At 45.0% G+C, this 13,555-nt stretch overlaps 1 protein-coding gene across 1 annotated transcript in view; it reads right to left on the reverse strand.

The window, feature by feature from the left end:
* The window catches only part of SESTD1 (SEC14 and spectrin domain containing 1), a 194,174-nt gene extending 184,917 nt beyond the window's left edge, over nt 1-9,257 (reverse strand). The window contains exon 1 of the mRNA XM_056534338.1: nt 9,108-9,257. The gene's annotated coding sequence lies outside the window, so the exon portion shown is untranslated. The remainder of the gene's footprint in view (nt 1-9,107) is intronic.
* Between the last annotated feature and the right edge of the window lie 4,298 nt (nt 9,258-13,555).

The raw sequence follows: 13,555 nt of genomic DNA on the forward strand, positions 1-13,555 counted from the left end.
AAGGAGAAGAGCACGCTAAGCCAGGAGAAGGAGAAGAGCACGCTAAGCCAGGAGAAGGAGAAGAGCACGCTAAGCCAGGAGAAGGAGAAGAGCACGCTAAGCCAGGAGAAGGAGAAGAGCACGCTAAGCCAGGAGAAGGAGAAGAGCACGCTAAGCCAGGAGAAGGAGAAGAGCACGCTAAGCCAGGAGAAGGAGAAGAGCACGCTAAGCCAGGAGAAGAGCACGTTAAGCCAGGAGAAGGAGAAGAGCACGCTAAGCCAGGAGAAGAGCACGTTAAGCCAGGAGAAGAGCACGTTAAGCCAGGAGAAGGAGAAGAGCACGCTAAGCCAGGAGAAGGAGAAGAGCACGCTAAGCCATGAGAAGAAGAAGAGCACGCTAAGCCAGGAGAGAAAGAAGAGCACGCTAAGCCAGGAGAGGAAGAAGAGCACGCTAAGCCAGGAGAGGAAGACGAGCACGCCAAGCCAGGAGAAGAGCATGCTAAGGCAGGAGAAAAAGAGCACACTAAGCCAGGAGAAAATGAGCACACTAAGCCAGGAGAAAAAGAGCACGCCAAGCCAGGAGAATAAGAAGAAGAAGAAGAAGAAGAGCACGCTAAGCCAGGAGAATAAGAAGTAGAAGAAGAGCACGCTAAGCCAGGAGAAGAAGAAGAAGAAGAGCACGCTAAGCCAGGAGAAGAAGAAGAGCACGCTAAGCCAGGAGAATAAGAAGAAGAAGAGCACGCTAAGCCAGGAGAATAAGAAGAAGAAGAGCACGCTAAGCCAGGAGAAGAAGAGCACGCTAAGCCAGGAGAAGAAGAGCACGCTAAGCCAGGAGAAGAAGAGCACGCTAAGCCAGGAGAAGAAGAGCACGCTAAGCCAGGAGAAGAAGAGCACGCTAAGCCAGGAGAAGAAGAGCACGCTAAGCCAGGAGAAGAAGAGCACGCTAAGCCAGGAGAAGAAGAGCACGCTAAGCCAGGAGAAGAAGAGCACGCTAAGCCAGGAGAAGAAGAGCACGCTAAGCCAGGAGAAGAAGAGCACGCTAAGCCAGGAGAAGAAGAGCACGCTAAGCCAGGAGAAGAAGAGCACGCTAAGCCAGGAGAAGAAGAGCACGCTAAGCCAGGAGAAGAAGAGCACGCTAAGCCAGGAGAAGAAGAGCACGCTAAGCCAGGAGAAGAAGAAGAGCACACTAAGCCAGGAGAAGAAGAAGAAGAGCACAACTCTATTGGACTGTCTTGGTCGCTGGCACAGTGGGGAGAGAAGAGCTTAGCCGCACACTTCTCTCCCGGCTTTTTCTAGTGATCATTCTCTAGCACAGGCCAAAAGAGCTTTTTATAGTGACAGGAACAATAACAAATATAGATGTCCTTCATATTTTCAATCCAGATTTCATCTACTGCAGAAATTCTCCATATGAAAATTGATTTGCGGTAAAAGATTTTTAATGTGGTGTCCACATGGGTCAATGTTCTATTACTGCAGGCTGGGTGCAAAGTGCTAAGACAGTAGTCTGTCTGGCATTAGGACCAAAGGTGGTGTTCCTCCGTGAGGATAGCGCCATAAAGCCTTGTGAAGACTAAGGCTATGTTCACACTTTGGAATGTCTGCACGGAAAAATTTCTGTGCGGACATTCCGGAGACTGATGCCGGCATAATATGACAGCACTAGGAGCACACAGGAATGTGCCGTCTCACAGACTGCTATGTATTCCGTGTGGAGTCCGCAGAATGAATGAACACAGAATTTGGAATCTGGCGCTTTGGAATTTGGAAACATCTGGCACTGAAATTCCGCCTTGTACACAGCGCAGCAGAATTCAATGGGACTCTGCTGCTTTAGAATCTCTGTGCAGAATTCTGCACAGAAATATACTCTACCATTCATTTTAACGGGTCCGTTGGTAATCTGCAAATCTGCCACCATTGCAGATTGTCCGCAAACCCATACAAGTGTATGGTAGCGTAACTCGCAGCAGATTTCCTACACTGTTAAACTTCTTGCAAGTTACTGTGTGAACAGCACGTGAACATACCCTTAAAGGGGTACTCCGGTGAATTTATTTTTTATTTTTTTCTTCAACAACAACAACTGGAGCCAGAAAGTTAAACAGATTTGTAAATTACTTCTATTAAAAAATCTTAATCCTTCCAGTACTTATTAGCAGCAGTATACTACAGAGGAAATTTTCTTTTGGGATTTCTTTTCTGTCACCAGCAGAGAGCAAAGTGCTCATGATAGGAAAGAAACCCAAAAAGAAAAGAACTTCCTCTGTAGTATACAGCTGCTAATAAATACTGGAAGGATTAAGATTTTTTAAACAAAAAGTAATTTATAAATCTGTTTAACTTTCTGGCATCAGTTGATTTAAAAATAAAAATAAAAAAAGTTTACTACCGGAGTACCTCTTTAAAGGGGTACTCCACTGGAAAACATTTTTTTTTTATAAATAAACTGGCGCCAGAAAGTTAAAACAGATTTGTAAATGACTTCTATTTAAAAATATTAACCATTCCAGTACTTATCAGCTGCTGTATGTTCCAAAGGAAGTTCTTTTCTTTTTGAATTTCTTTTCTGTCTTACCACAGTGCTCTCTGCTGACACCTCTGTCCATTATAGGAACTGTCCAGAGTAGGAGCAAATCCCCACAGTAAACCCTGTCCTATTCCGGACAGTTTTTAAAATGGACAGAGGTGTCAGCAGAGAGCACTGTGGTCAGACAGAAAGGAAATTTAAAAAGAAAAGAACTTCCTGTGGAACATAAAGCAGCTGATAAGTGCTGGAACGATTACGATTTTTTAATGGAAGTCATTTACAAATCTGTTTAACTTTCTGGCACCAGTTGACTTAAATAAAAATAAAATAAAATAAATGTTTTCCAGGGGAGTACCCCTTTAAGAATAGACATGTCAATTCTATGGAAGCCTGGGATACTACTATACCATGGAGAGCAGTGTTTCCCAACCAGTGTGCCTCCAGCCAAAGGCTGTCCGGGCATGCTGGGAGTTGTAGTTTTGCAACATTTGGAGGCACCCTGGTTGGGAAACACTGATGTAGAGCAAGGAACCTCCTGAGAAGCACACGCCAGCAAAACATTTTTAAGAAGTTACAGCTTATCTTTATCTATTGACCTAAGTACAACAATAGTGGGGGGGAGGTCAGAAGGGGGTCAGAGACGACGCTTGAAAGCATTAGGTTGGGTTCACAGCCATGTTATTCTTCTGCAAGCAAGATAACAACTGCACCCAGCAGACCCCACTGACTATAATGGGGTCCATCAGGTTTCCAGCACTTGTTACCATAAAAAAAAAAAAGAAAAAAATGTAGCATTTACTGCGCTATTTTGATCCGCCATTTTTGGTTGCATCTGCAAGGAAGACTCCTAAAAGAACCTTCAAAACAGATGTGAATGTAGCCCTGACACGGACAGAGGTGTCAGCAGAGAGCACTGTGGACAAGATAAAAAAGAAATTCAAAAAGAAAAGAATTTCCTTTGTAGTATACCATGGGAGGGAAAAGATTTTTTAATAGAAGTCGTTTACAAATCTGTTTAACTTTCTGGCACCAGTTCATTTAAAAAAAAAATAATAATAATAAATGTTTTCTACTGGAGTACCCCTTTAAAGGGCAGTGATCTGCAACCTGTGACTTGTCAACTTCTGCAAACTACTACTCCCAGCATGCCCTGACAGCCAAAGGGTGGAGAGACTAGGTTGGCAATCACTGCATTAGGTAAACAGAATGACAATGTAGAATGTGACAGGCAATGTGCCCAACTAAAACTGCGCTGAAATTGTAAAGACACATGGGATCCATTAAAGGGGTTCTCCGCCCGGCATCTTATCCCCTATCCAAAGGATAGGGGATAAGATGTTAGATCACCGCGGTCCCGCTGCTGGGGACCCCGGGGATTGTCGCTGCGTAATGACGGGCGATACAGGGGCCGGAGCAGCATAACGTCATGGCTCCGCCCCTCATGACATCACGGCCCGTCCCCTTAATGCAAGTCTATGGCAGGGGGTGTGACAACCGCCACGGCCCCTCCCATAGACTTGTATTGACGGGGGTGGGCCGTGACGTCACGAGGGGCGGAGCCGTGACGTCATGATGCTCCGGCCCCTGTATTGCCCGACGTTACGTGCAGAGTGAACTCGCTCTCTGCAGTAATGATAGCGGGGTGCTGCAGCAGCGATCCCCGGGGTCCCCAGCAGCGAGACCCCGGCGATCTGACATCTTATCCTAGGGGATGTCTAGGGGTGGAGTACCACTTTAAGCACCATCCATAGCGCAACAATGCATTCAGCAGCCCCGTTCTTTTCTCTCTTTAGGTTATGTCAATAAATCCCAACCAGGGTGCCTCCAGCTGTTTTTAAACACTGCACTTTAATTAAGTACCCATAGAAGGAAAGATAACTAGCTGAAGGGGAGTGGGAGGTCTGACCACTGGGACCCTCACTGATCGTGAGACCTGAGCTTAGTTGCCCAACAGACAAGCCCCCCCCAAAAAAAAAAAAAAAAAGTTTATTAGCGGAGCATACTTGTCCACCATCAAGCACATTAATACAGTACCACAAAAGCTTCTTAAAACCTCCACTTAGACGCATCAGACCATAACACTACATATAATGTCACTTTCACCAGAAAAATTATTATAATCCAAGGACCAAATGCAACTAAAAACACAAAGTTAAAGGGGTATTCCGGGATTTTTTTGTATTTGACTATGCTACAGGGGCTGTAAAGTTAGTGTAGTTCATAATATAGTGTCTGTACCTGTGTGTGACGGTTTTCTCACAATTCTTCTGTGATTTTCACCCCAATATTTATTTTTATCAACATACAAAATGACTGTTGTCTCAGATTTTTCCCAGCTTGCAATGCGGCCGAGACCTGACTCACTAGTCAGCTGATGACAGGGAGCCTGTCTGCTTCAATGGGTTGAGGGATCGCTTGGTGGGAGAGAGAAATCTGCAACTAATGCAACAGCTGTCGGCACCCTGATTGAAAACCACAGGTCTTTTGAATGGATGCAGCTCATTTATGTTTCAATGGGTGGGGTGCGCTGATGTGTGGGGAGGGAGGAAAATGGAATTACGGGATTTGTAGACAAACAAGGAAACTCAAATAGGAAATACCAGTTCACAAAAAGCTAGCCACAGTGTTATGGTAATCTCACAACATATCCATTTAGCCCCAAGACAAGTGCAGATACTTCCTAAGCATGTCCATTACTGTCTGCCAGGTACGTACTAAAATCACCTTATGGTGGATAAGCCCTTTAAAGGGGTACTCTGGTGGACAACTTTTATTTATTTATTTATTTTTTTTATCAACTGGTGCCAGAAAGTTAAACAGATTTGCAAATTACTTCTATAAAAAAAAATCTTAATCCTTACAGTACTTATTAGCTGCTGAATACTACAGAGGAAATTATTTTCTTTTTGGAACACACTGCTCTCTGCTGAATCACGAGCACAGTGCTCTCTGCTGACATCTCTGTCCATTTTAAGAACTGTCCAGAATAGGAGAAAATCTCCATAGCAAACATATGCTGCTCTGGACAGTTCCTAAAATAGACAGAGATGTCAGCAGAGAGCACTGTGCTTCTGATGTCAGCAGAGAGCTCTGTGTTCCAAAAAGAAAATAATTTCCTCTGTAGTATTCAGCAGCTAATAAGTACCTGGAAGGATTATGATTTTTTAATAGAAGTAATTTACAAATCTGTTTAACTTTCTGGCACCGGTTGATTTAAAAAAAAATAAGTTTTCCACCGGAGTACCCCTTTAAGAGGAATCCTTTTTTTCCGCCACCATCCTAACGGCCAAAAAAACAACCACTTTATATTGAAGAAAAGAGATTTTTTCACATTTGTTCCTCAATAATTCAATCCCTATACCTACTAGAAAAGTCTTAATGCAAAATTGGAGGTACTCACAGAGCACTATAGGAGTAGCCTGGACAAATTATACACACACACATATATATATATATATATATATATATATATATATATACACATATATATTACACATACATACACACACATAGGCCAGAGATGCTACTATAGGGAGCTCAACTTCTGTAAGCTTTTTAGACAGGCATATACAGTAGGCAACAACATATAACAGAATGAGAGGGAGGACTCACCGATCTTAAAGGGGTATTCCAGGAAAAAAAAAAAAATTTTATATATCACCTGGCTAAAGAAAGTAAAACAGATTTGTAAATTACTTCTATTAAAAAATCTTAATCCTTTCAATAATTATCAGCTGCTGAAGTTGAGTTGTTATTTACTGTCTGGCAACAGTGCTCTCTGCTGACATCTCTGCTTGTCTCGGGAACTGCACATAGTAGATGAGGTTTGCTATGTGGATTTGCTTCTAAACTGGGCGGTTCCCGAGACACGTCATCAGAGAGCACTTAGACAGAAAATAACAACTCAACTTCAGCAGCTCATAAGTACTGAACGGATTAAGATTTTTTAATAGAAGTAATTTACAAATCTGTTTAAAGGGGTACTCCGGTGAAAACTTTTTTTCTTTGAAATCAACTGGTGGCAGAAAGTTAAACATATTTGTAAATTACTACTATTAAAAAATCTTAATCCTTCCTGTACTTATTAGCTGCTGAATACTACAGAGGAAATTCTTTTCTTTTTGGAATGCTCTCTGATGACATCACGAGCACAGTTCTCTCTGCTGACGTTATTATAATAATAACACTTTATTTACTGTTGTCCTTAGTGGGATTTGAACCCAAGTCCCCAGCACTGTAAAGCAGCAGTGCTAACCACTGAGCCACCATGCTGCCCTTAGCATATATCTGCTATACATGGTTACTAAAATGGACAGAGATGTCAGCAGAGAGCACTGTGCTTGTGATGTCATCAGTGTTCCAAAAAGAAAGGAATTTCCTCTGTAGCATTCAGCAGCTAATAAGTACTGGAAGGATTAAGATTTTTTAATAGTAGTAATTTACAAATATGTTTAACTTTCTGCCACCAGTTGATTTAAAGGAAAAAAGGTTTTCACCGGAGTACCCCTTTAACTTTCTGGAGCCAGTTGATATATAAAAAAAATAGTTTTTTCCTGGAATACCCCTTTAAATTTCCAAAGTTTTATCCCATATCACAAAATCGGGCATTTAGGGATCGCAGGGTAACGAAAAACACAGCGGGTCTCCCCGTGAAGCATAGATGCCACCATTTTGTGATATGAAATAAAAAAAGTTGGATGTCGAAGACCGGTGAGTGCTCCTTCCCATTCCTTTATACACTGTCTAAGCCAATGCCTAGTAGAGGTCCGGGATGCAAAAGATATATTCACTTACTGATCAAACAACTATAGTGCAAAACAGGAGGAAACATAAAAGGATGTTTACATGTAACGTATTAACTGCATATTTCATCCTGCATTCAGTTATAAACTGAACGCAGCATAAAACCCCCTGGAAATATGCTACATACAAACATACAGGATCTGCTGCAGAATTGAAGCTGCGTTAAACTATTTAACAAGATGAGATCTGCTGCAGAAAATCTGCAGCAGATCCTATATGTGTGAATGTACCCAAAATCACGGTTTCCCAACCAAAGTGCATCCAGTTGTTGCAAAACTACAACTCTCAGCATGCCCGGACAGCCTTCGGCTGTCCAGGCATGCTGGGAGTTGTAGTTTTGCAACAGCTGGAGTCACCCTGGTTGGGAAACCGTGATCTATGCACAAGCAATGCTGATCCTGTGAGCAAACTAAGCATTGCTATGCATTAATGAGCGCCAAACCCTGCACCCCCAGCAGTTGCGAAACTATAATTCCCAAGATGGCCTAACAGAAAGGTTGTCATAGCCTGGTGGGAGTTGTAGTTTTGCAACAGCTGGAGTCACAGGATGGGGATGACTGCTGTACACTTATATGGGGTATCCAGGTACTAACGTAGGATAGGCACCAATCACTTGTGATCGTCTGACTATAGAATGGACAAGCGTAACAGTGTGTCAGGATTCAGCCAAAGCTGCGGGATGAATACCAGGATCAGACGATGGGAGTTATAGTTGTGCAACATCTGGAGGGCCACAGTTTAGAAACCACTGGGATAGACCGTCTATGGTAAAACCTATGGCATCCCTTTAGAGAAAGTCGATGTTCATTCAAGTTGGGGTCTGTTTACATATGACTAATATGCTGCAGATTTTCTGCACTTATTTTTCCAAATAACTGACTGGCAAACGCAGATGTGCTGCATGAACACATACCACCCCCCCCCCCCCCCCTTTTACCTCAGACTTTACCAATTAACATCAATAAGTCAAAATCTGTCACACTTTTTGGAGCGGTTTGGCAGAAGATTTTTTAAGTTTACCCCTATTGGGAAAATCCACAACAAATATGCACAGTGTGAACACTATCTGACAGACAGGACACTGACCGCCGGGTGACCACCACCATGACCCCCATAGTTGTAGCACCTGCATTGCTATACACATTAGCTCAAATGTGGCCCAAGCAGGGGACCTCCAGCTGTTGCAAAACTACAACTCCCACCAAGCAAGACAGCCATTGGCTATCTGGGCATGCTAGATGTCAGTTGGCAACAGCTGGAGGCACCCTGGTTGGGAAACACTGCCTTTTTACTATTGACATTTTTATTTTGGGGTGAAAATTCACATTAAAAGTAACAATCATTGTAACCTAATAGTCACATGACCAGCCCCTATAAGGACGACTCAATGCCATAGGGGCCACCTCATGGCAGGACGGTCCACCAAGCTGTGGCAGAACTACAACTCCCATCATAGTCCATTGGAGAATAATGGGAGTGGTGGTCGGCAGACAGGTTGGGGGGCACTGTACCCTGTGTCACACTGATGCCCTCCATCACTCCCCAGCAGATGGCACAGTGTGTGCCCGGACTGAGGAGACCAGGGGGCAGGACGGGGGGTGGAGGAGCTCCATGCCGCACACACGGGAGCAGGCGGATACAATGCTACCATTGTCAGCTCACACCTGGCCGCTCATCACATGCAGCATCTGTCCGCCGAGCCCTCCCCGCAGCCGGCCGCACACCCACAGCCCGGTGCCCGCCGTCATTCCTCCCCGTCCACCATCACCCGCACACCCGTTCCCATCCATATTTACATGAGATAAGGCAGCGACCACGGCGGCGGCTCCGGCAGCTACGCTCCACACTTCCTGTTGCGTCCCCTCCCCACTACACTCCAGCGCGACCCCCTCTCTCAACGACCACGCCCACAAAGGGGACGGCGCCAGAGATAGCCAGGCTGTTGATTGGCTGATACACGTCCACGTGTGACCGTCTGTGCCGTTATAACCCCGCCCCTCAGGGAGACTGGGATTTTGATTCCTTGGCGACCGCAGACATGGAAACAATGAAAGTGATGCGGTCGGGAGGGAATTAGGGAATGAGGGGCGTGTCCGGGATGTGACAGTTCACACTATACTCCACACACTCCTCTCTACACACCACACTACACACGCCTCTACACTACACACTCCTCTCTACACATCACACTACACACTCCTCTCTACACACCACACTACACATTACATACACTTCACACTCCTCTCTACATATACACCACACTATGCACTCCTCTCTACACACACCACACTACACATTACACTACACACTCCTCTCTACACATTACATACACTTCACACTCCTCTCTACACACCACACTACACACGCCTCTACACTACACACTCCTCTCTACACATCACACTACACACTCCTCTCTACACATCACACTACACACGCCTCTACACTACACACTCCTCTCTACACACCACACTACACACGCCTCTACACTACACACTCCTCTCTACACATCACACTACACACTCCTCTCTACACATCACACTACACACGCCTCTACACTACACACTTATCTCTACACACCACACTACACACTCCTGTCTACACATTACACTACACACTCCTCTCTACACATTACACTACACACTCCTCTCTACACATCACTACACACTCCTCTCTACACATCACACTACACACGCCTCTACACTACACACTCCTCTCTACACATCACACTACACACGCCTCTACACTACACACTTATCTCTACACACCACACTACACACTCCTGTCTACACATTACACTACACACTCCTCTCTACACATTACACTACACACTCCTCTCTACACACCACACTAAACACACCTGTCTACACATCACACTACACACTCCTCTCTACACATTACACTACACTATGCACTCCTCTCTATACACACACCACACTACACACTCCTCTCTACACACCACACTACACACTCCTCTCTACACACCACACTACACACTCCTCTCTACACACCACACTACACTATGCACTCCTCTCTACACATCACACTACACACGCCTCTACACTACACACTCCTCTCTACAAACCACACTACACACTCATCTCTACAAACCAAACTACACACTCCTCTCTACACATCACACTACACACTCCTCTACACATTACACTACACTATGCACTCCTCTCTATACACACACCACACTACACACTCCTCTCTACACACCACACTACACACTCCTCTACACATCACATTACACACTCCTCTCTACACACCACATTACACACTCCTCTCTACACACCACACTACACTATGCACTCGTCTCTACACATCACACTACACACGCCTCTACACTACACACTCATCTCTACACACCACACTACACACTCCTCTCTACACATCACACTACACACTCCTCTCTACACATCACACTACACACGCCTCTACACTACACACTCATATCTACACACCACACTACACACTCCTCTCTACACATCACACTACACACTCCTCTCTAAACACCACACTACACACTCCTCTCTACACACCACACTACACACGCCTCTCTACACATTACACTACACACTCCTCTCTACACACCACACTACACACTCCTCTCTACACATCACACTACACACTCCTTCTACACATCACACTACAAACTCCTCTCTACACACCACACTACACACTCCTCTCTACACATTACACTACACACTCCTCTCTACACACCACACTACACACTCCTCTCTACACATTACACTACACTATGCACTCCTCTCTACACATCACACTACACACGCCTCTACACTACACACTCATCTCTACACACCACACTACACACTCCTCTCTACACATCACACTACACACTCCTCTCTACACATCACACTACACACTCCTCTACACTACACACTCATCTCTACACACCACACTACACACTCCTCTCTACACATCACACTACGCACTCCTCTCTACACATCACACTACACACGCCTCTACACTACACACTCATCTCTACACACCACACTACACACTCCTCTCTACACATCACACTACACACTCCTCTCTACACATCACACTACACACGCCTCTACACTACACACTCCTCTCTAAACACCACACTACACACTCCTCTCTACACACCACACTACACACGCCTCTCTACACATTACACTACACACTCCTCTCTACACACCACACTACACACTCCTCTCTAAACATCACACTACAAACTCCTCTCTACACACCACACTACACACTCCTCTCTACACATTACACTACACTATGCACTCCTCTCTACACATCACACTACACACGCATCTACACTACACACTCATCTCTACACACCACACTACACACTCCTCTCTACACATGACACTACACACTCCTCTCTACACATCACACTACACACTCCTCTACACTACACACTCATCTCTACACACCACACTACACACTCCTCTCTACACATCACACTACGCACTCCTCTACACTACACACTCCTCTCTACACACCACACTACACACGCCTCTACACTACACACTCCTCTCTACACATCACACTACACACTCCTCTCTACACATCACACTACACACGCCTCTACACTACACACTCCTCTCTACACACCACACTACACACGCCTCTACACTACACACTCCTCTCTACACATCACACTACACACTCCTCTCTACACATCACACTACACACGCCTCTACACTACACACTCCTCTCTACACACCACACTACACACGCCTCTACACTACACACTCCTCTCTACACATCACACTACACACTCCTCTCTACACATCACACTACACACGCCTCTACACTACACACTTATCTCTACACACCACACTACACACTCCTGTCTACACATTACACTACACACTCCTCTCTACACATTACACTACACACTCCTCTCTACACATCACTACACACTCCTCTCTACACATCACACTACACACGCCTCTACACTACACACTCCTCTCTACACATCACACTACACACGCCTCTACACTACACACTTATCTCTACACACCACACTACACACTCCTGTCTACACATTACACTACACACTCCTCTCTACACATTACACTACACACTCCTCTCTACACACCACACTAAACACACCTGTCTACACATCACACTACACACTCCTCTCTACACATTACACTACACTATGCACTCCTCTCTATACACACACCACACTACACACTCCTCTCTACACACCACACTACACACTCCTCTCTACACACCACACTACACACTCCTCTCTACACACCACACTACACTATGCACTCCTCTCTACACATCACACTACACACGCCTCTACACTACACACTCCTCTCTACAAACCACACTACACACTCATCTCTACAAACCAAACTACACACTCCTCTCTACACATCACAATGCACACTCCTCTACACATTACACTACACTATGCACTCCTCTCTATACACACACCACACTACACACTCCTCTCTACACACCACACTACACACTCCTCTACACATCACATTACACACTCCTCTCTACACACCACATTACACACTCCTCTCTACACACCACACTACACTATGCACTCGTCTCTACACATCACACTACACACGCCTCTACACTACACACTCATCTCTACACACCACACTACACACTCCTCTCTACACATCACACTACACACTCCTCTCTACACATCACACTACACACGCCTCTACACTACACACTCATATCTACACACCACACTACACACTCCTCTCTACACATCACACTACACACTCCTCTCTAAACACCACACTACACACTCCTCTCTACACACCACACTACACACGCCTCTCTACACATTACACTACACACTCCTCTCTACACACCACACTACACACTCCTCTCTACACATCACACTACACACTCCTTCTACACATCACACTACAAACTCCTCTCTACACACCACACTACACACTCCTCTCTACACATTACACTACACACTCCTCTCTACACACCACACTACACACTCCTCTCTACACATTACACTACACTATGCACTCCTCTCTACACATCACACTACACACGCCTCTACACTACACACTCATCTCTACACACCACACTACACACTCCTCTCTACACATCACACTACACACTCCTCTCTACACATCACACTACACACTCCTCTACACTACACACTCATCTCTACACACCACACTACACACTCCTCTCTACACATCACACTACGCACTCCTCTCTACACATCACACTACACACG

The sequence above is a fragment of the Hyla sarda genome, chromosome 8, assembly GCF_029499605.1.
Source record: "Hyla sarda isolate aHylSar1 chromosome 8, aHylSar1.hap1, whole genome shotgun sequence".
Lineage (NCBI taxonomy): Eukaryota > Metazoa > Chordata > Amphibia > Anura > Hylidae > Hyla > Hyla sarda.